Source organism: Callorhinchus milii, unplaced genomic scaffold, assembly GCF_018977255.1.
Source record: "Callorhinchus milii isolate IMCB2004 unplaced genomic scaffold, IMCB_Cmil_1.0 Scaffold2, whole genome shotgun sequence".
In the NCBI taxonomy this organism is placed as follows: Eukaryota; Metazoa; Chordata; class Chondrichthyes; order Chimaeriformes; family Callorhinchidae; genus Callorhinchus; species Callorhinchus milii.
In genome coordinates this window covers 7,857,770-7,882,341 of record NW_024704743.1, presented here as the reverse complement: position 1 = coordinate 7,882,341, position 24,572 = coordinate 7,857,770, and the positions used below count along the sequence as shown (strand labels likewise).

The 24,572-nt window shown below is 44.8% G+C and overlaps 1 protein-coding gene and 1 non-coding gene across 2 annotated transcripts in view; both read left to right on the top strand.

Moving 5' to 3' along the window:
- Window positions 1–24,572, top strand: part of znf438 (zinc finger protein 438) — a 166,472-nt gene that overhangs the window by 116,591 nt on the left and 25,309 nt on the right. The window lies entirely within an intron of this gene.
- On the top strand, window positions 19,956–20,033 carry trnat-ugu. Its single transcript has one exon. It is a non-coding gene; the product is annotated as a tRNA-Thr (tRNA).

The following is a 24,572-nucleotide window of genomic DNA, read 5'->3' as shown; positions in this document are numbered from 1 at the left end:
TGCTTTCAGTTAGCATTGAACATCCTCTGAATGGTGAGTCAGTGCACCTAATGGGGATTGTTTTGCTGCTCCACAGCGCTGTAGGTTCTTCAGCAGCTGTTGGTAGCACCCTCCTCTACAGTTCATTCTTATTCAGTAATCCATCAAAATAATAAATGGTGCCTTGTCAAGGAATAGCGATTTGTACCAGTTTTAAATTATTGCATTAGTTATTCCATGCCCCGCGTTCCGCATTTCTGACTAATGTGTGATCTTGTAGACCAGGTAGCTTTGCTCTTTTTTTTATGATAACCTGCTTGTAAATTGAAAGGGTTTTCAGCAGTGCGTTTCTCTGGGGAAAGTCTGCTTCTGACTTCTTTAGTCAGAATCAATTAAATTCATCCATTTTTTTCCCCCTCTCCGGCGTTTGAACGAGTTGCATTTTTCAAGTGAGGTTCAAACCGACAGATAGTCAATGCCTCCCGAGCCCTGTGGGTACCAGGAGCTACTGTCAGTTGTGAAAAATAATTCACTTTTGCACTTGCAAGAGGGAATTGAAAATATAGTGAATCTGCGAGAAAGACATAAAGAGAGCTTTTAAATACAGTTAACTCCGCAATTGAACCATTTCTTCCTCTGTGCACTTGTGCTTATGCAGCTAAATGGAAAGGTGCAGCTAACAGTGTAGTCGCTGCTTTGGGAAATGTTGGATTTATGGGTCTGTGTACTGTGTGTGTATATTCTATTATTATTTTATCATTATCAAGCTCTCTGGGATGCTAATCTGCTTGAGGGGTGCAATATAAATGCAAGTGGTAGTTATTAGTATTATATTCATGAGCACATGATGTGGTCTTCATTTTTTAAAAAGAATCTACATTTGATATAATGCCTTTCACTTCTGGAGGACGGACGTCTCAAGGCACTTCACAGGATTCATATGCTGTTGAGTGGAATGACTGAATTTTGATGGCGAACATGGCAGCCAGTTTGCACAGAGCAATGTCCCACAATCAGCCATGAGGTGAATGACCAATTTTGTTATTTTTGAGGGATTGTTGGACACTAGGGGGAAACGCCCTTCTTTTTTCGAACAGTGACATGGGATCTTTAACACCCACCTGAACAGGCAAACAGGACCTCGGTTTAATGGCTCAACTGAAGCGCTTGGAGACGCTGTCCAACATGAAGGGCGCTACATAAATGCAAGTTGTTGTTGGTGAAGCACGGTGCCTCCCACAATGCAGCACACCCCCAGCACCACATTGCAATGTCAGTCTAGTTCACAGTACTGATGTGGCGCTTTAACCCACAACCTTCTGACTCAGAGGCAAGAGTGCTACCAACTGAGCCACAATGGCACGCTGATGGGCTAGCTACAACGTTCAGTTTGCGAAGATCGAATTGCCAGATTTGCAACCGGGTCAATTGCAAACCCCAGAAACCAGGAAAGGCTGGAATGAAACGTGACCATTCTGCTCTCTTGCCCTTTTTTTTCCCGGCCTTTGCCAGCTTTCGACTTCTGCAGTGAACCTTGAGGGAGTGGGGAGGGAGCAGAAGGGAATAGGAATGAGAGACATCACAGGGGCACGATAGGGCAAGGCCATGGAGACACTTGAAGGTAGGAAGGAAAATCTTAACACTGATCTACTGAGGGATAGAGAACCAGTGGTGTCCAGCAAGGATGTGGATGATGGGTTTGCGGAGTCTTGTGCGGAAGAGAATGTAGGCAGTAGAGTTCTGGATGACAAACTTGTGGAGCTGGGGAGGGTGTTGGGGTGGTGGTGCCTTTTGTCTTGCCTCCCCCACCCTTTTCCCCCTCTTCAGTAACCATTAACACATCCTCTGGTTCTTAGACGCATCTGTTCATTCTATAATCTCCCACTGCTGCCTAACCTGCTGCGTGTTCCCAGCGACTTCTGTGTTTGTACCAGATTTCCAGCATCTGCAGTACTTTGCCTTTTTGTTCAAATTTATATCAGTTTATATCAGTGTCCTGGCCAACAATCCCACAAATACAATTGGTCACTCACTCCATGACTGTTTGGGGGACACTGCTGTGCGCAACTGCCTGCCATGTTTTGCCCACAAAATACACTTTACAGTCAATCCACTTTACAGTAATTTCCTGTTAAACACTTTGAGACATCTCGATAATGTGAAAGATGCTATATCAAATGCAAGGTTTATTATTATTATTATTATTATTATTATTATTATTATTATTATTATTATTATTATTATTATTATCATTATGTCTCAAATCAGCCTTCCTGTAAGAAAGAGGTGCTTTCTAATCGGCTGTCTGAGCGATGAAGGATAATTGTTGGGAGTTCTGGGTCCACCTTTAACTGGGCCTCTTGGAGTGGGGAGGGATTGACGCATCCTCCCCACCAAAAGCCACCTGGGGTTTGGTGGGAGAGAAGAACGGATGATCCTCAAACAGTCTGTGTGACGTGATTGTGAAACGCAGCCAGTGCAGAGCCTGCTGACAGTGGGGGGGGGGGGGGGGGGGCTCAGTTACAGCTTCAGGGCCATTCAGGCTTATCTGCAGCTTCTTCAGTTTCAGACAGTGTTGTGAGAAGCGTGCTTTCCATAGAGCATTGCATAATCACGGCCCAGACAATCTGTGATCTGATGCTGTATGCAGTGTGGCAGTACGTACGTATGTGTGTAGTAAAGGTAATAAATTGAGAATTATATCCATTATACATACATGCATACTTACATATATATATTTCCTAATTCATTAACTTCTCTCCCCTTTCCCTTTGGAGACTCGTAGAGTAGTGCTCAGCGAGCTCACCTCGCAGGAGAGAGGACGTGGGTTTGATTCCCCGGTGGGACGAAACCTTAGGCAGGTTTCCTTACTCCACACGCCTCTGCTTACCTAACAGTAAGTAGGAACTCGGTTGCGACTCGATTAGCGGATCGCTTTCTGTGGGTAATAATCCCTCAAAAAAAATTGGTCACTCAATCCATGACTGTTTGTGGGACACTACTGTGCGCAATTAGCTATGTCACCCACAAAATACACGGTCAATCACTTTACAATGTATTCTTTGATGCGCTTTGTCTCATCGCAGCCTTGCTCCTCCTTACCCTGTGACCGCCTAACCCCCTACCAACCTGTCTGCTCCCTCCACTCGGTGGGCTCTGGCCTGCTTTACGTCCCCCGCCTTGCCGGCCCCACCATTGGCGGTTAGGTCTTCAGCCACTCTGCCCGCAATCTCTGGAATTCCATCCCACAGTCCCTCTGCCTCGCCCCCTACTTTGCCTCCTTCAAGAGCAGTCTCAAGACCCTCCTTTTCAACTGTGCCTTCGGTCACCCTCCTACCCCTACTCTCCCAGCCCTCCACCCCTCCTGATCCCAACCACCACTCGGGTGGTTATCTCTGACTGTCCAGCGCCTTCGAATGTCCTCCTGATGTAAAAGACGCTATACAAAATGTAATTTTTTGTTGTTGTTGTCTTAACGACATGATAAGGCGCTATATCAATTGCAAGGATTATTATATCACGCAATGAGGACCCACTTGGGGGTTGTTGAGTAAAGGCCGGGGCGGGGAATTAATGTTTCCTAATTTTCTCACTGCACCATACAAAATGTCCAGGTCTGGGGAACGGGCAGGTGACCCCCCCACGCCCTCTCCACCCAACCAACAGCCCCTAGCCCGCCACTGCCTTCCCTTCTCCAACCCAACTTCCACCAATATCACAAAAGGTTGCACTGTGAAATGTTATCACGGAATGAGGGCAACACATCGCAAACGGCTGTATTCTGCATAGCAAGAAATTTCTCCACCTTCTGGTGAACACAGGATACTGCTGTAGCCAGTTTACTGTTTGCAGGGCAGAGATGTTAAACATTTCCATGTTTAATTGAGTCACTGGCCAGAGGCGCTCATTATTGCAATGGCCTTGGCTTGTTTGTGAGAGTTAATGACCGAACACTTTTAATAAAAGAAACTCAATTGAGGTAGAATTTTTTTTCCTGGGTGTTTTGGAATCCTACTGAATAAATAACGCCTGCAATTGCATTCTTTGCCTTATATTTAATAATAATAAACCTTGCATTTGATATAGCACCTTATCACATCATTGAGACGACTCAAAACGCATCAGAGGAATATACTGTAAAGTTAATTGACTATATTTTTGTGGGCGAAACACGGCAGCCAATTACATGCAGCAGTTTCTCACAAACAGTCGTGGATTGAACGACCAAATTATTGTCGTTATTTTAAGGATTATTACCCCCGGAAAGCAATCTGCCGATCGACTAACAAACGGATTCGTACTTACTGCTAGGTCAACAGCATAGATGTTTCTGTATGTATATTCATGTTTGTGTATATACTTTGGTGTGTAGTCTGTGTATATGTGAGCACATTGCACATGCCTCCACGTCCAGGCTACATGTGCTTCATTGGTAGTCATATCCCTGTGACTTGATCCACATACTCTATGTGGAAGATAAGTCAGCATACACACCCCACCACATAAAACATTCATTAGCGTCTGCATTACATTGTACCTAAGTGTAGTGCTACAGAGAGTCGGATTTCCTCTGTCCTATAAACAGTATGGAGGATTATCATCTTATATCCCTTGTTACCTGAGGTTACAGCTCTCATTACACGTGACACTGGAAGGAGAGAGAGTGAGTAGCGAATTACTGTTGAAATATTTAAACAGACATCTGTACAAACAAAGGAAATTAGGAGTGTAATTATAGGGCTAAAAGGCAACACAGAAGATGTGCTGCATTACCTGTGAAATAGACTAAAGTAATGTGGGCAGGGATTAAAAGTCACTGGGCGGTGTGAGCTGATGCACTGATACAATCGCACTCCATTTTCTCCAGGTGCAGCTCATATTGCATTTCAAGTACTTTATAGACGGGAAGAGGAGGAGGTGAGGGGGCCTGTGTAAGCAGCATTTCCAAGAACGAGCCCGGAGATGCGGTGTTGCTTTTTGTGGGGATGCCGCTGTGCACAATTGGCTGGCGCGTTTCACCCACAAAATATACAATCAATTCACTATACAGCATATTCGGTGAAGTTCTTTGAGATATATCAACTATGGATAAGGCGCTATGTCAAATGCAAGGAGTATTATTATTGTTATTATTACAAACACAATGCGAGTATACAACAACAACAAATTCCATTTGTATAACGCCTTTCATATTGGGATAACGTCCCAAGGTGCTGGGAAGTCGGAGATTTGGAGCCGATTTGGGGGTTGAGATCAGGAGGGGTGAGGGCAGGGAGGGTAGGAGCCTGCTGAGGGGAGGGAGCGAACACGTTGATATGGAGTTAGCGGGTCACAGAGGTAGGAAGCAGCAAGGCCGTGGAGGGCTTTATACGCAAGCTACATCCCAGGATATAAAGTATGCCATTAATGAGATGCAGTTTTCCATCATTTTAAAAATGCATTCTAAACTATTTTCTACAGTGGTTTATATCTAATCAGTTGTTTGCCTTTCCCCACATATTTCTGCTGCTTAATTTCATTGGTATGTGGGTAAACTGTGGCTGAATGAAACACTGACGCTTTCTTTTGCGACGCCACCGTCATTATTGTTCCCTTTCAGCCGATGCTGCTACAGGCACTGATGCCCTGATAATTGAGCGTGTAACTGCAGTAGTTGTAATGACTCAATCATCCCAGAATTGCATGAAAAAGCAACCACTCGTTATCCTTCCACTTAGTATCATCACTTTGTTTGTTGTACTAATCTAACCACAACCTAGGGGGAGGAGGTTTGTAAGCAGGGTCTCCTTGGAGGTGAATTTCCAGGCAGAGGGCGAAACCTTGGGCAAGTTTCCTTACTCCACACGCCTAATAATAATCCTCCAAAACCCAAAACAATAATAAATTGGTCATTTTCAATCTACGACTGTTTGTGGGACATTGCTGTGCGCAATTGGCTGCCGCGTTTGCCCACAAATATACAGTCAATTCAATTTACAGTGTACTCTGTGAAGCGCTTTGGGACGTCCTCCCGACGTGAAAAGCGCTATATCAAATGCAAGGATTATTATTATTAATTGGTTCCAAGGTGACACGTTTGGTAAAGGAATGATTGAATCAAGCCAGCCCTCTGTGGCGGTCTCAGTAGTCCGGTTCCTGAGCCAGGTGGGTCCACAGTATTCCAGGGCACTGCTGATGCCCAACACACTTTGTGACCTGTGCAGCCAAAAAGGGGATGATGTGGATTTAGATGCACTTTTTTAATTTAAAAAAAGTGTAAACTGAAGAATGGGAAATGCAGCTTATCAATAAAAATGAATGCTGCTGAGCCAAAGGGCCCCTCTAATAGTGGGTAAATACTCTCCTTTTTCAACTCCCGCCTGAAAACCTTCCTTCTAGACCGTGATTATGATCACCTCCCCGCGTCCTGTCCCCCCCCCTCCCCCACACCCGGGCTCAGAGTCAGGCTCTGCCACTGTTAAGCGCTCTTAGACTACCCTGTGGAGGGCACTATATAAATGCAAGTTGTTGTTGTAAATATACCACACAGTCTGATGCCGAACATACTGTCCAAGAACTGTGCTGTGTTGCATTGTTTTGGTCAGCCGGGTGTCTGACATGTGGAAACCGATCATCTTACTTAACAGTATGCAAGTCAGACTGAAAGTTCCACATATGTGTGCCACTGACACATGGACATTTCCCTGTGTCTGGAATGGAATGCACACTCTCTCCATGGAGGATACACTCTGCTTACCTAATTGCAGAGTATTGGGTGCAGGTTGGCAACAGCTAAGCCTTGGGGACCAAAGAAAATCCATTTACCGCACACGTTGCAGGGCTTCTTTATCTTTAAGGATTGAGAAGCCTTTCATTTTTTAAAAATAAAATGCTTTATAAAGCCAATTTTTGGGGCCATACAAAACAGAGAGACTGCAGGGTAATACAGAAACAATTGGCTGTATAGTTGAGCTGTTATCCTGTACTGAAGTAGCAATGGGTATTCCAGGTAATCCAGTGGGGAGAAATTGCTGAGGATTCTGCCCCTTTAAGGGATTTTCCTTATTATTCTCTTGGGCCACAGGACGTGACTTCCCTTTCCTGCTTGAAATTAAAGCTGCTGGACTGGGCAGTGATGAATGTCACAGGTCTGCAGTTGAAAACACTGATAAAGCAGCAGCATTAAGGAGACGGAATGCCTAGTGAACCTCCCTCAATGTGCTTTTTATGAGGATTTATGAGAAACATTTGTAATCTCGCCTGCAAAACCAAGAACTTGTGGACATTTCTGTGCGCAATTGGCTGCCGCGTTTCGCAGCCAATTGCGCACAGCAGTGTCCTACAAACAGTCATGGATTGAGTGACCAATTTTTTTTAAGGAATTATTACCCCCATGAAAGCAATCTTCCAATTAACTGACAACCGGGTTCCTACTTAGTGCGAGGTAAACAGAGGCGTGTGGAGTAAGGAAACTTGCCCAAGTTTTGCCCTGCTGGGAATCAAACCTAGGTCTCTCGCTTGCGAGGCGAGTGCTCTAACCACTGAGCTACAGGACTTGACTGAGAGTTTTACATATGTGTGGTTTCCATGTGTCTGGCAATGGGGTGTGTTCTGTCTCCCTGGAGGGACGCACCCTGCTCACCTATTCCTGTGAGTTCAGGCACAGGTTGGCAAGAGTCAAGGTTTGGGGATCACAGAGTGTGCATGGCTGAAATTGAACTAGCTGAAACTGTGCAGCTTGCTATTGAGGAAATGAGGGGCTTCTTGCTGCTTGCCCAGCTAAGACCACCCTATCCCCTAGGTTTTAACTTGTGGGGTTAAAGGGCCAAATAGGAAGAATCCCTGCCTCAGTGACTAGTCTGCCCTCTCTTGCCAGGAAACCCATCACCTTACTTAACAGTATACAAGTCAGACTGAAAGTTCCACATATGTGTGCCACTGCCACAGGGACATTTCCCTGTGTCTGGAATGGAATGCACACTCTCTCCCTGGAGAGATACACTCTGCTTACCTAATTGCAGAGTATTGGGTGCAGGTTGGCAACAGCCAAGCCTTGGGGACCAAAGAAAATCCATTTACCGCACGAGTTCCAGGGCTTCTTTATCTTTAAGGATTGAGAAGCCTTTCATTTTTTAAAAATAAAATGCTTTGTAAAGCAAGGAGAGCCACACCAATGGGGACAGTAACTTTTAATGCTTAGTGCAAGGGTTTGGTTCCACTATGCACACTGTAATTAAGGAGCTCACAAAGACATGAAGCATCAGTGCTGCGGTCAGTAACTGTGGAGTGTTCCTGAGGGATGAGATCACATGGGCTGAAGGACCATTAAAAATCCTGCTGAGGTTCCCCTCCACTAGTTAGACTAGTTAGATCTCCTAGTCTGCATGTGGTACTTGTCAAATTGGCTGCCGTATTCGCCTACAAAATACAGTCACCACACTTTACAGTATAACCCTGTGAAGTGCTTTGAGACATCCTCCGAATGTGAAAGGTGCTGGGTCAAATGCACAAGTANTTTTTTTACTATTATCCATTCAGTGAAAGTGTGTATTTTATAGACTGTTCTGATGAATAAATGCAATCTCATACTGGCCAACATTACGTAAATCTTTTCATTTCGATTCATTTCAAATTAAAGGTCAAGTGCCAAAGGGGAGAGAGATTTTTACATAATTAAGAGCGAGATGACTAGAGAATTTGCATGGTAATAAATTGGAGCCTTTCAGTTATCTAAAGAATGAAGGGCCATTTCATTTCGTTTTGTTTAATTTAGTTTCTGGGAAATGATTCATCTGAACCCTGGGAAGAATGGTTTACCTTGAGAAAAAACAAACGAGTTTTATCTACAGACACAATGAGGCAATCAGGGAGTGGAGTGGTTTCACTATTGGACGTTCGACTGGGAAACTACCCCCCTCCCCCTCCCCACCCCCATCCTCAATCGTAGCCTCAGTTGGCGTTCACATTCACACGTGTTTTCTCTTGATATTAACTGGATGTGATGCCTCAGTGTAACAGAGATTAAAGTGTTCCTTTCACTTAGAATTGCACAACGCCATTAGCAACGTTATTCAGACTTTGAGTGTGCTTAGCTTATGGATATGAGCCCTTTGAGGATTGCAAGTACTATTTCTACATCAAAAAATAGAAGCTATTTCAAGTTTGATCTGCCAGTTAGTTCTCAGTGGAGTAGGTGCCACCTGTACTGATTAAAGAAATACTGTATTGTTGCTTTATTTTTCAAGTCTTTTTTCAAAAACAAAAAATAACAAAACAGCAGCTGTTTTATGAATTAGTGGTGCCAGTTTCAGCCCATTTGGTGCTAGATTATGAAACCAGAACTTGGCAGCTTGTGGAAGGGGATGAGAGAGTTTGCAAACCACTGGTGTCAACCAGACTCCCAAACTGTGTTTATATCATGGCGAGGGTTTCTGACAAGTATTTACTGTTTTAAAAGTGTTTTTTAAAGTGTGTGTTATATATATATATTTACCCAGAGGGTAATTAACATCTGTAAAGTGTTAAAATAATAATTCTTGCATTTTGACATTGTGAGTTTCACATCAGGCGCATGTCCCAAAGCACTACATGGGATTTTACTGTGAAGTGTGATGGTTTTATAGGTAAGCACAGCAATGTTCCACAAACAGCCATGAAGTGAATGACTAATGTTATCTGGGGGGTTGTTGGCCAGGCACCAGGATCTTTAATGTCCACCTCAACAGACAGATGGGACCTCAGTTTAACGCCTCATCCGAAGAATGGTGAGAGTGCCACCAACTGAGCCAGGCTGTAAATGTATCATGACTGCACAAATTTAGGAAGAATTGCTAAGATTACATTTGTGCAACTTACAATTAAATTAGTTAAAACATTTTAAAATTTGTATCACAATTGGTGATTCGCTTCATAGCTGTTTTGCAGGAACATTGCTGCGCGCAAATTGGATGCTGATATTCACCTACAAAATACACAGTCACTATACTTTACAGTAAACCCCGTGAAGTGCTTCCAGATGTCATCCTAACTTGAAACGAACTATATCAATAACAACTTACCATTGTACAGCGCCCTTCATGTGGGGTAGAGTCATAGAGCGCCTAACAATGTTAGGAGTTTGATACAAAGCAGGAGAGAAGGTAGAGGCAATGGGGGAAGAGAGTGGTCTACGAGTCTGATCTGAAGACAGGCAAACACGGGCAAGGCAGAGGGATTAGGGCAGGGAGTTCCAAAGGTTCCGGATGGAGTGGCTGAAAGCACAACTGCCGATGGTGAAGCGAAAGGTTTGAGGGACGTGCAAAAGGCCCAAGCTGTCTGAGCGAAGAGCGGGTAGAGGAGTGGGGTGTAAGCAGATCGGAGAAGTACATAGGTGCCAGGGCATGAAGTGATTTGTAGGTGAGTGTGAGGATCTTGAAATCGATCCATTTTGCGAGAGGGAGCAAGTGGAGCTTGGAAAGGACTGTCAAATACAAGATTAGTAGTAGAATTAGAATTTCTTTCTCTTCAACCCCAACCAAAAATAATCAAGGGAACCACACGCTTCCTGACATCTTTCATCATGAACCCTGGACAGTCCATTCAGGAGCCTCTTTGTATAGTGTTGACTGTGCTTCTTTGTGCGATACCCCAGGGATTATTCCCCCCACCTCACACCTACAGATTTCCACATGATCCGGTTTAGGCAGAGGAAGCCTGGCAACAAGTAGAAGTCAAGGTTCGGATTTGAACTCCTTTAAGAGACTTAGTAGTCGGCTGCTCTGGGGAGGACTCGTTGAGATGTGCTGAGCAAGCAGAGAAACTGGAATCAACATTTAACTAATCTGTTAAACTACCATGTTTGCGTCAAATCAGCTAACATGTTTGCGACCTCTCCCAATCCCTGAACAATTTTTTTGAGATGTTTATGCATCATATATATATATTGCGAATGTTTTTCTGAGGCAGAAACGTTGATCATATTTTCGTTCTCAAAACACTTGACTTCCTGAGATTCCACCTGGTCTTAACCTGTTAAACCACCTGGTCTTCAGATGAAGGTCTAGCAGCTTTGTGCTCAACTCTTAAAGTCAGTGTGTTAACTTGCAGTGGGGGTTTAGGTGGGGGGGGGGGGGGTCAGAAGAGCAGGGGCTGGGGGAGGGGAGAGCAGGGGCTGGGGGAGGGGAGAGCAGGGGCTGGGGGAGGGGAGAGCAGGGGCTGGGGGAGGGGGGAGCAGGGGCTTGGGGAGAGGGAGGGCTAGGGGAGAGGGAGAGCAGGGGCTGGGGGAGGGGGAGAGCGGGCTGGGGGACGGGGAGAGTAGGGGCTCGGGAGAGGGAGCGCAGGGGAGGGGGAGAGCAGGGGCTCGGGGAGAGGGAGAGCAGGGGAGAGGGAGAGCAGGGGCTGGGGGAGGGGGAGAGCAGGGGCTGGGGGAGGGGGAGAGCAGGGGCTGGGGGAGAGGGAGAGCAGGGGCTGGGGGAGGGGGTAGCAGGGGCTGGGGGGGGGAGAGCAGGGGCTCGGGGAGAGGGAGAGCGGGGAGAGGGAGAGCAGGGGAGAGGGAGAGCAGGGGCTGGGGGAGGGGGAGAGCAGGGGCTGGGGGAGGGGGAGAGCAGGGGCTGGGGGAGGGGGTAGCAGGGGTTGGGGGAGGGGGTAGCAGGGGTTGGGGGAGAGGGAAAGCAGGGGCTGGGGGAGGGGAGAGCAGCTGCTGGGGGAGGGGGTAGCAGGGGCTGGGGGAGGGGGGTAGCAGGGGCTGGGGGAGGGGGAGAGCAGGGGCTGGGGGAGGGGGAGAGCAGGGGCTGGGGGAGAGGGAAAGGCCTGTGAATTTATGAATTTTCGCAATTCCTAGTAATTTTTAAGGCAAAATGGTCTTGCATGCTGAGACAAGGTGTAATTTCAGAGGTTTTCTCAGGCCTGCTTCAATGTGAGAATCGGATCCCCCCCAATGCCCCCCCGCCCCCAACCCCAACACCCACTCACCCCCAACACCCCCCACCCCCGCAACACCGCCTCCCCCACTCAACACCCCCCCCCCCTCCGGTTTGTTCTAATATCAAATTTGTTAAGGATTAATCTTACTAAAGACTGTGGCCCTTCCCCCCCCCCTCCCCTTCCCCCGGTTCCTTTCCACCACTACCACTGTAAAGCGTTTTGAGACGTCCTTCTGTCGTGAGAGGTTCTGTATAATTGTAAATTCTTTGTATTTGGTTCAACGATTGGAGCCTGAAGTCAGTCTGGAGTATGGAGGGAAACAGTCCCATCTGATATGGATGCTCTTAAGCACGGTGGTGGGTTTCCGCGTGCGTCAGACACCCGGCTGACCAAACAAAAATCCCTCTCCCCGTCCCTCCCCCCGCACCCAGTTGGGCCCCCAGTGGTCTGTGAAGCACTATGAAGCATCCTCCCGACGTGAACGACACAATATAAATGACAAATTGTTGTTACTGTTGAAGCTGGGGGAAGGCAGGTTAGGGTGGGCTTCACAGCTCGTCTCTAGGTCTTGCCTGGAAATTGTGACGCTTCTCAACCGATTCAACAGCAAGGATAATAACTTTGGCAGGATTTTTAAACCCTTTTTTAAAACAAACTACTTGAGTGTTCTTCCTTCACCTGAGCTTGGATTCCACTTGTAAATGTCGCTGTTTAGTCGTGTTTAACAGTAAATGATAGTGTAGTCACAACAAGATAGTGTAACAATGTCAGACAATCAAGGGTTCAGATGGCATGAAGCACATGAATGAAGACCAACGGTGGCATTGAATTCCTTCTCAGGTGTCTGTACACAGGCTCTGTTTGGTGTGCATATGGAGGGAAGCAAAAGGTCATTCTATCCTGGCAGTCACTGTTTGTAACCTGAAGAATACTCTGTGCTCTGTGCCGTAAAAGCTTCAATGATATTTAACAAGAAGATTGGAATGTGGTTGTTGCAGGGAATTTGATATCAATAGAATCTGCCCGTGATTATCAGGAAATTCAGTTCCTGGATATATATTGAAACAGGTATAAGTTGGATATATACGTTCAAAATCCCACCGCACTGTTTGGAAAAAAAAAGGGAGTTTCTCCCGGTGTCCTGGCCAAATAAAATTGGCCACTCACTCACATGGCTGCTTGCAAACTGACTGTCAGGTTCACTTACAAAATAGTGTAAGGGTTCAGGATTTTCATGGGAAAAGGAGGGCAGCGGTTCATGGGGGACAAGCATCAAACATTGCAAAAAGGCTTTGCCACCCTCTGCCATACCGGTATCATCTGAACGCTGGTATCGCCGCGGTTGCTTGTGGCCCCCGAGTTCAGGGTGAAGGTGGCTGCCGGGTGGATGCCAAGAACCTCACCAGCATTTTGGCTGTGAGAGCAGCCATCCCGTCCTCCAAGCTCCCCAGCTATCCTGACATCCAGACTCCCCGGCTATCCTCTCCCCAGACTCCCCGGCTATCCTCTCCCCAGGCTCCCTGGCTATCCTCTCTCCAGACTCCCCGGCTATCCTCTCTCCAGACTCCCCGGCTATCCTCTCTCCAGACTCCCCGGCTATCCTCTCCCCAGACTCCCCGGCTATCCTCTCTCCAGACTCCCCGGCTATCCTCTCTCCAGACTCCCTGGCTATCCTCTCTCCAGACTCCCCGGCTATCCTCTCCCCAGACTCCCCGGCTATCCTCTCCCCAGGTTCCCCGGCTATCCTCTCCCCAGACTCCCCGGCTATCCTCTCCCCAGACTCCCCGGCTATCCTCTCCCCAGGTTCCCCGGCTATCCTCTCCCCAGGCTCTCCGGCTATCCTCTCCCCAGGCTCCCCGGCTATCCTCTCCCCAGGCTCCCCGGCTATCCTCTCCCCAGACCCCCCGGCAATCCTCTCCCCAGGCTCCCCGGCTATCCTCTCCCCAGGCTCCCCGGCTATCCTCTCCCCAGGCTCCCCGCTATCCTCTCCCCAGGCTCCCCGGCTATCCTCTCCCCAGGCTCCCCGGCTATCCTCTCCCCAGGCTCCCCGGCTATCCTCTCCCCAGGCTCCCCGGCTATCCTCTCCCCAGGCTCCCCGGCTATCCTCTCCCCAGGCTCCCCGGCTATCCTCTCCCCAGGCTCCCCGGCTATCCTCTCCCCAGGCTCCCCGCTATCCTCTCCCCAGGCTCCCCGGCTATCCTCTCCCCAGGCCCCGCTATCCTCTCCCCAGGCTCCCCGCTATCCTCTCCCCAGGCTCCCCGCTATCCTCTCCCCAGGCTCCCCGGCTATCCTCTCCCCAGGCTCCCGCCCCTCTCCCCAGGCTCCCCGCTATCCTCTCCCCAGGCTCCCCGCTATCCTCTCCCCAGGCTCCCCGCTATCCTCTCCCCAGGCTCCCCGCTATCCTCTCCCCAGGCTTCCTGGCCATCCTGGCTCCAGACTCCCCGGATTTACCACCATGTGTCAAGTGAAGCTGTGGAGTGTGTCTGCTCAAGTGGGTAAATAGCGGCATGACAGCCCCATTTGCACTTGGGCATAAGAACCTATAAGGCTGATAGGTCCGTGCTTTCAGTCATCCTCCTACCCCTCCCCTCCCCACCCTCCAACCCTCTTGATCTCAACCCCCAACTCAGGTGCGGATCCCTAACTGTCCAGCGCTTTGGGACATCCTCCTAACATGAAGGGCACTACACAAATGTAATTTGCTGTTGTTGTTGCTGAAGTGCGGCTCTGCGATGGGTAACCATCTGTGAGTTGATTCCCAAGGACTTGTCTGTGACACCAGAGCGCCTCCTAAATTCTCTGTTAGATCCCCAGTCACTATCTTCTATTTCACATGTTGTTTAATGTTTTAAATTGCCATTTTTATTAGTAAAGTTGGAAAGTGATTAGTAGCAACTAACGATCAAATTACTAATATTCAGAATCCTTAATAATAATAATAACCTTGCATTTGATATAGCGCTTTTCACATCTTCTAGATGTCTCAAAGCGCTTCACAGAATGTGCTGTAGAATGAATTGACTGTATATTTTGTGGGCAAAACGCAGCAGCCAATTGCGCACAGCAGTGTCCCACAAACAGTCGTGGATTCATTTGACCAATTTATTATTGTTGTTTTTGGAGGGATTATTATTAGACGTGTAGCGTAAGGAAACTTGCCCAAGGTTTCGCTCTGACCTGCCTGGAATTGAACCCAGGTCTCTCCCTTGCAAGGCGAGTGCTCTAACCACTGAGCTACAGGACTCCCCAACCTTATGTGGTTACGTTTATAGGCATGGAGCTGAAACAACAGGACAACAAAGGAGCGACAGAAAACATTGTGAGTCAGCAGAGGATTGGTATTTCTCATCCGCTTACTGTTGATTTGATTTATGAATTGCAGATGGCAGCTACCAAAATTAAACCGAATTTATTTTAGGGCAAAGGCCTTAATTTCAAAGACCATGAGAAATGTATCATCCTGTAGCATATTGATTTAGAGCAACTCGCCTCAGGAGCCAGTGGACCTTGGTTCGATTCCTGGGCAGGGCGAAACCTTAGGCAAGTTTCCACACACCTCTGTTTACCTAGCAGTAAGTAGGAACCCGGTTATTAGTCGATTGGCGGATTGCTTTTGTGGGGGTAATAATCCCTTTTAAAAAATTAATTAATTAAATAATAGCAATAATTTGGTCACGCACTCAATCCACAAATGTTTGTGGGACAAAGCTGGGAGCAATTGGCTGCCACGTTTTTCCCACAAAATATATGGTCATTTCACTTTACAGTATATTCTGTGAAGTGCTTTGAGATGTCTCAACGACATGATAAGGCGCTATATCAAATGCAAGGATTATTATTATTATCATCACGTTTGGCGATATTGAGTGCTAAACAGTATTTCCCATTGAGTATCGGTGAAAGCGCTGTCTGTAATGCTGAACAGAATTTTTACTCCTGTTAGTGCTCCTGTCCCCAATGAATTTCATAGGAACAGAATTTGGCATCTTGATATAGCAGGCAAAAAAACGATCAGATTATATAACAAATCATTCCTTTGTATACTTCACATGGCAAAATTGTTACAGAATTGACTGATAAGTGAGCAGAAATTTGCTTACCTTGACTTTTATCCAATGGCAAATAATGACGGTAATAAATACAGGGAGCATTGAGATGCCGAAATGCAGGAGATGTGTCTTATCAGGGAAAACAAAGCCTTTGTCATTTGACCTTTAAGGTTTGACTGCAGATCCCCAACAGTATGTGAGATTCCCCTTGAGGTACTTCTCTCTGCTGCTATTGATTGTTGTTTAGAGGTAAACCGTTTCGTGAGGCAGCAGTGCTACATCAATATGACGTTGGGCAATAAATCATTTTGCGAGGACCTGATCTTTGTAATAATAACCACATTTTAGGACATAAGATTCAATGCATTTAGAGTACAGTATCCTCAAATATATTGAACGCTCTCTGGATGTTTAGCCTGGCTTACTATTACTGGTAATTCAGACCTAAAATGGTATAAATTGAAACTAACCTGTGCGTACACACATTACGTGCACACTGATTCGATATGAACTCACGTAGTCTAGTTCCAGTGGTGGCAAACCTTTATCATGGAATTACACAGCACAGAAGGAGGCCATTCGGCCCATCGTGTCTGTGCTGGTTATGGTCGGCCAAGAAAATAGATTTTCCTGATTCATTAATGGCATAAATCAAGAAATATTTAATCCAGAAAAAAACTGGAAACACACCAGCGATCGAACACGGACACAGTGTTGCGTTGTTGGAGGTGCCGTCCTTCGGATGAGATGTTTGCCTGTTTAGGTGGACGTTAAAGATCCCGTGGCATTATTCGAGAGAGAAGGGAGTTTCTTTCTCTTGATGGCCTGGATACAATCCCCCAGATAAAAAAAATATTAGTCACTCAGGGATTGCCTGGAAACTGGATGTTTCTAGGCAAATACTTGTTCACACATTAGCTGCTGCATTCGCCTATGAAACACACAGCAAACTTCACAGCCCTTAACTCCTGTGAAGGGTTTTGAGACGTTCAAGACTATTCATTTAGATTGCTTCGTGGAGATTCTGTGAAACGTAGTGCAGAAAAGTGTGTTTCTCTGCTGTGTTAAAAGGGCAGATTTAATAGGTTTTTGATGGGACGAGGTCAGCTGTATTCCTGCTGGTATATTCCTATGAGGGAAGTAAAGGTAAATTATTTGGATCGGTATTTTAAATGAGTATTTTAATAACCAGTTCAGAAAAAGTGAATTATTCAAATATTTAACGGGTAACCTTTGTTCGACACTAATTTAAGATTTTCTATTGGTCAGGTAGGTGTCTGTCACGGGGGGGGGAAACCCATCTCTATGCTTAAGAGTATCCAAGCGAGACTACTAAGATTTTTGCACATACACACACACACACAGAGATCTCAGTATATATTTAAGACGAGGGAATGTCACTGCTGGAGGATGGAGTCAGTCATCAAGTTATGATAAACCTTTATAAAACACTGGTTAGGCCTCAGCCAGAGTACTGTGTTCAGTTCTGGGCACCACACTTTAGGAAAGATGTCAAGGCATTGGAGAGGGTGCAAAGGAGATTTATCAGGATGGTATCAGGAGAGACTAGAGAAGCTGGGATTATTCTCCTTGGAGCAGAGAAGGTTAAGAGGAGACTTAAGTTTTCAAAATTATGAGGGAATTCAATAGGGTGAATAAAGAGAAACTATTTCCACTGGTGGGTGGGTTGGTAACCCTAGGTCACCGCTTTAAAATAGTTGAAGAAACAGAGGGGAGGTGAGGAGAAATATTTTCACACAGCGAGTAGTTCGGATCTGGAATGCATTACCTGAAAAAATGGTGGCAGCAGATTCGATAACTTTCAAGAGAGAAGTAGATAATTATTTGGAAAGGACAGGTTTGTAGGGCTATGGGGAGAGAGTGGGGGAGTGGGATTGATTGGATAGCTCTTTTCAAAGAGTCGGCACAGACGCAATGGGCCAAATGGCCTCCTTCTGTGCTGTGAAGTTCTGTGATTCTATGATTCTAAGAATTTAAGAACTGTAGAAATTCTTAAGGTAAGTTTTAATTTGCAAGCCGTGTTTTTTTAAGAAAACAGATTATTTATTAAAAAATATTTATGGGACACCGCTTTGCACAATTGGCCGCCACGTTTCGCCCACAAAATACACAGTCACTACACTTTACAGCATATTATGTTAATCGTTTTGAGACGTCTCGAAGATATAATAAGGCACTGTATCAAATGCTAAGATGATTATTATTACTATTATTATTATTATGCACAATCTAAAATAGTTTTAATAGGTTATTCAAATATTACAGGTTAAGGCAAGGTAGATTGTTGGGCCTCATACGTACAGTTCTCCCAAATCTGATGGTTTAACTGATGAGACAGTGGAGTTTCACTGTGACGTGTTGTTGGGACCCGGGTTACAGAGAGGTGTGTAGCAGGTCAGACTGCAGGTAACACTCCAGCCTGTTCTTGTACTCAAGAGAAAAAGATTACAGACTTCCAGGTCACGGACCGGTTTACGGTCACTTCCCCCCACTCCCTCTCCCCCTGGCTTGGTGTAAGGCTCTGTCACTGTGAAGCGCTCCGGGACACTACCCTGTGCGAAGGGTGCTATATAAATGCAAGTTGCTGTTGTTGTTGCAGTGCTGGGACTGTATGGCATTGCCAGAGGTACCGACCTTTGGATGAGATATTAAACCGAGGTCCTGTTTGCCTGTTCGGGTGAGATCCCATAGCACTATTTGAAAAGAGAAGAGAGTGTTTCCTGGTGTCCTGGCCGACAATCCCTCAAATAAAACGGGTCATTTGGTTGTTTGTGGGTCTTTGCTGTGCACATAAATAGTTACTACACTTTACAATAAGTACATTGAGGTGCTTTGAGACGTCCCCTGACGTGAAAGCGCGATATCAAATGAAAGGATTATTATAACCTATGAATAATTCTATTTATAATAATAATTCTATTCTATTCTATTAATTATTAATTAATTATTCTGGCACCTTGGACTGCTGTAGTTTACATTGTGGGGTGGGGGGGAGTTTGCATTATAAAAGTGGGAAAAGCACTTTGCTCGTGTTAAAATGCGGTCCCCAATCCCCAGCTGACGTTCAAGCGATGTTGGCGATCTCTGATTCTACGTGGGTCCCCGTGATGTGGATTTACAATTAGATTGGTTTATTAGCAATAAAAAGAGAAAGATTTATGATACGTACGTCTGAAGATTGTTTTTAACGTTGAACTGTGAAGGGGAGTTGAGGGAAGCCCATAAAATGTGCACAGCCATGCCATCAGTTCCATACAGCATCTTGGCTGAGAGTGAGGTGACATTGGGTATATATATATATATCTACACCTATACATATACTGATGTATTTAAGAAAAAACTTGATGCATACATGACGCAGAATGGAATAGAGGAGTCTATGTGAGGGAATAGGAGGGATAGGAACGTAGTGGAGTATAAACAGCAGCATGGACTAGTTTGGCCAAATGGCTTGTTTCAGTGCAGCATCATTCTGCGTAACACTATGTAATGCATCAGGCCGAGTAGTCAGATCTTGTTTAGAGCGTTGAATGCGGAGCTGTTTAAAGATTAATTACACTGTAAGTACAGCATTGCTTCAAAGGCAGCAAGAAAACCATCTCTTTCTTAAAGTAGTTGTGCGCACGGCTGTATCAGTGCATACCCGTTGCTGGGAAAAATCATTCCTAAGTCAGCAGTGTTGTTTATGTACATGGGCACTCAGAGTTAGCTGTCATCCCAGAGACCTGATGCATTGATGTCATTATTGTTTCCCATCCTCTCTAATATTGCAATTTTAACATTGCAATCCTGCCCCAGTGTTCCTGTGATCAGCAGCCAATGTTAAACTCTTTGTAGAAACATAATACTAGTGATGAGTGGTTGGGAAGAAACATTAGTTTAGTTTGACTAATTAGGGAGTTAGGCAGTTAGTTGTGGTTTGTGATGACACTCCACACTGTCATTTCCCCAAGTAACTTTGATTTATAAACTCCAAACCCCAACAACTTGTGTTTAGCACCCCCTCACGCAGGGTAGTGTCCCAGGCGCGTAATCCTGTACCTCAGTGGTTAGAGCACTCGCCTTGTAAGCGAGAGGGCCTGGGTTCGATTCCCGGCAGGGCGGGACAGGACAAAACCTTAGGCAAGTTTCCTTACTCCACAAACTTACTCTTCTCTTTACCTAGTAGTAAGTAGGAACCTGCTTGTTAGTCGATTGGCGGATCGCTTTCTGGGGGTAATAATTTCTTAAATCTTTGAAAAAAAAGTAATAAATTGGTCACTCAATCCACGACTGTTTGTGGGACACTGCTGTGCGCAATTGGCTGCTGCATTTTGCTCACAAAATGTACAGTAAATTCACTTTACAGTATATTCTGTGACATCTTGATGACTTGATAAGGCGCTGTATCAAATGCAAGGATTATTCTTATAATATTAATAATTTCCATGGTTAATTTTCTCAGATGAAAGTTTGTAAATTACGTTAGAAGATCACAGAATCACGAGATCACAGCGAGTCTAACATTTTAAGGTGTGGTTTCATATTGTGCAAAAGTTAAGCAATCTTATTGCCCTGCGCAATGTACACCCCACATCGCACCAAGACCTGCTTCGAAGGTCATTGGTGACGTCTTACAATTGTGAGGTTTCTGGTGATGACTGTGGCAACAAAATACATTTTCAGATAAGTAGTTGCTTGTCTTGGCCCATATCCTAGGTTTGCATCTAGATTATAATCAGAAGTGAATTTTGTCTGCATTAAAAAACAGCTGTAGTGTCATTCAATCTGGGCTATAATTTGCAAGCTTGCTCTTTTCCATCTTGTTTTTATTTCCTGTAATTGAAAGTTGGAATCCCTCATGGAATATTACATGGTTTTAGGTTTTACAGAAAATTAGTTGCAGGCATGGGAAACACACTAATGTAACAACAAAAATAATTGACTTTAAAATGTTTTTATCACTTTGAGTCACTTCTCAGCAATTGAGATGTGCGAAAGACGAGAGTCTATGTTCGTTGCACACAAGCTTAGAAATAGCTGTGCCGTGCAAAACTAGGCAGGGTTGAACAGAGCTGCCCCTTTTTTCGATCCTGCCACTGTACCGATTTGCTGAAAAATGTGTTAAATTAACGTGGGAAGGATTTAAGTTTAAAAGAAATTGTAAGTATAAACTTAGGAAACAACTTGCATTTATGAGGTGCCTTTAGCGTAGGAGAAAATCTCAAAGCACTTTACAGAGACAGAGTGGGAACCTGCCAGTGGGAGAAAGGAATATTTTGACAAAGTACCTAGACAGAATGACATTACATCTGTGTGTTTTAATGCAGACAAAATTCACTTTTGATTATAATCTTAGTTAGAGCTAGGTTCTCAAAATTGTTGTAATCTTTCGGCAGGGAGGGTGGAGGGGTAGGGACGGGAATAATAGGTGAAAATCTGTGTAATACATTTTATTAATGGTTTTAAAGATCACATTCCGCTTTAATCGGATTACATTGCTTTTCAACCTGCATCCTGGGATCAAGTGACAGGCCTTGCTGTTAAACTGCACTATGATATTGACCATTCCGTGTAAAACAATGATCAAGACATTTTTTTTTGTTCAGCCATGTGTCTAACACATGCAGGATCCTTGTCATGTGGAAGAGTGTCCAAACCAGACAGAGTTTTGTATGCCAGCTACACATGAAATGTATATGTCTGGAATGCAATGGATACTCTCTCCCTGGAGGGGCACACCCTGTTTACCTAATTCTAGAGAATGTTAAACGCAGGTTGGTGAAAGCTAAGCCTTGGGGACTCCAGTGTGTGCGTGAGGATGACTGCTGGAGGGAGAGGGAGCAGACAGGTTGGTAGGGGGTTAGGAGGTCACAGAGGTAGGGTGGAGCAAGGCCGTGGAGGACTTTGAAGGTGAGGACCAGGATCTTGAACTGTATCCTCTGAGTGATGGGGAGTCAGTGGAGACGGGTGAGGATGGGAGTGATAGGGTTGTGGAGCCTGGTGTGGGAGAGGAGATGGACTGCAGAGATCTAGATGATCTACAGCCTGTGGAGGGAGGAGTCGGGGAGGCCGACAAGCAGGGAGTTTGCATAGTCGAGCCCGGATGTGATGAATGCGTGTATGAGGATCTCGGTGGCCTGCTGTGAGAGACATTGGCAGAGCTGGGCAGGAAGAATCCCCGCTCATAGGGACTAGTCTGCCCTTCCAAGTCCTGCCGCTGAGCCAGACTGGGAAGTTTATCATCATCAGTGACCTGCTATGCTGGAGTACTGCAGACCCATCTGGATCAGGAACTGGACTTACCGTGACTGCCATGGAGGGCTGACTTGATTCTGATATTCCATTGCCAAATGTCACCTTGGTGCCAGTTCAGCCCCAACATGATCCTCTACCTTCCCCCACCCACTCCACAAGGTGGATAGTGTGGTATATGATAAAGAACAGGTAATACAGATGGGCAATAATTATGTTGTGTTTAGTGAAAAGAGCAAATATTTTTAGTAACTTTAATTAGTTTTTCAAATAAATAAAACATCCAGAACCATATTATTGGGAAGGAATTCCAAGATCTAATTCCTATTAATCTTATGGGGAATCAGGTCATGGCAAGAGGTACAGAAGAAGAATTCAATTGAAGGCATGATAGATAGTTGTACAGGATTATTTTTTTAGAAGACTTATATTCACTGGTTTTGCCTTCTCCTCCTCTCCTGAAGACTTGTCCTTTTGGCTACCTTTTTTCCTGCAACTTAACTTCCACCCAGCCAGTCAGTTGTGTGAAGCATTTTGAGTCTTCCTCCCGAAGTAAAAGGTGCAATATAAGTGTAAATTGTAATTTACATTCACTTTTCAGGTGCTGTATATTCCTACGACCCTATGTTTTGTTGTAAAACATTGCACTGATTCTTATACAGATTTGATGAATATTTTCCCTGTGAATGCTAACTTCATCTCGGTTTACTATGATCCCAGCTGTTAGTGTAATTGTGACAAGTGAGGCATTGGGATTCTCAATAGTATGGATGGTGGTCGCAATTTTGGGGATGTTTCAGCTAGTTGTAGCTTGTACGGCCATTTTTGAATTGGGATTTTGTGAGGTGGAGAATCTATCTAGAGATGCCTCTCTATCATATGCAACATTTTCACACCCAATGTGTATTGCCAACAGTATCACCAGAGAATCTGTGCTCTTTGTTGATAAAAAAACATTAATTTAGTAAAATAATCTCTTAAAAAAAAGCTGAATTTTTCTAATTTTTTTTGATTTCTTCAGCCATATGCTTTTACCTTAACGTTAGTTTTAATAATATTTATCTTCCTGGGCAGTGCTGATTGAAAAGACAGTATCAAATTCATGTGCCTATAAAAATTCTCAGACTCTACTTACTTTAAGTATTATATTCATACATTTTATAGGCAGTTACTTTCTTGGCAATGCTTGTGTGAATGATGGCCGTACAGAGGCCTTGGTTGGAGTTTTACTTGCACCTATTTACTCTTTTTCCTCGATTAATTTTGAAAGGCCACAAAGTGCCAAAGCCTTTGAGAATTTTGCAATATTAGACAAGCTCGCTGTAAGATCCAGCATTTCATCTTTAAATGTTTCAATCGTTTAAGCTTGTTTATACAGTGCACAGTTCCTCAGACATTTATGTGCTTCTGTCTGGACATGTTGACTTTGCAAGACTTCATACTGGAACATTGGTTAGAATTTAGAATTGCTCGTTAATCTGTGAACATCTTTATAAAAGAATAATAACGTGCGTTACATTATTAACAACTTTAGATTATCAAAAACATGTCATTCAGTTATTATTTTTACTTTAGTGAATTACTGAAATACAAACCATTTTGTAATATGCATAAGTGTGTGTGTAACACAGTGACATAGTCAGTTTCAGGCAGGAGTAGACCCTTGGTCCACCCAGCCAATCCATATGTACGTCAATCCTTAGTAAGTCAATCTCACCAACTAATGACTGAATTCTCTCAATTCCAGGAACTTGCTTAGCACCATTTTGAGATCCTTTATAAATGTCAGTCTGGCTCAGTTGGCAACATTCATTCAGTTAGAAAGGTTGTGGGTTCAAGCTACATATTGGGTCTTTAAACTCACAGTCTAGGCTGACAATACGGTCCTAAGGGAGCATTGAATAGTCGGAAGCAACAAGAATGATTCCCAATGTAAGGGAAATGAGCTATGAACAATGACTAGACAACCTGGGGCTCTTAATTTTTGAGAAAAAATGATTCACAGAGGACCTTATAGAGGTGTATACAATTTTAAATAGGATTAAAAAAGTAAACCCAGATCTGTACTTTAGTACATCAGTACATCAACAACAACAAAATTACATCTGTATAGTGCCTTTCAGGTCGGGAGGACATCTCAATCAGTGTCTCGGGTCTTCAGGCATAAACTGAAAATGGAGAAGGGGCAAGGTGGAGAAGGAGTGAGGGAGAGAGTTCCAAAGTTTCAGGGCATTATGGCTGAAAGCACAGCCTCATTAACATTATTTCACATTATAATAATAATAATAATAATCCTTGCATTTGATATAGCGCTTTTCTGACTCATTACACCGTGTGCCTGAAGCAGTATTCTATTGTGTCTGCGTGTTCCAGTAGACGTTTAAGATCCCCTCACACTGTTCGAAAAAA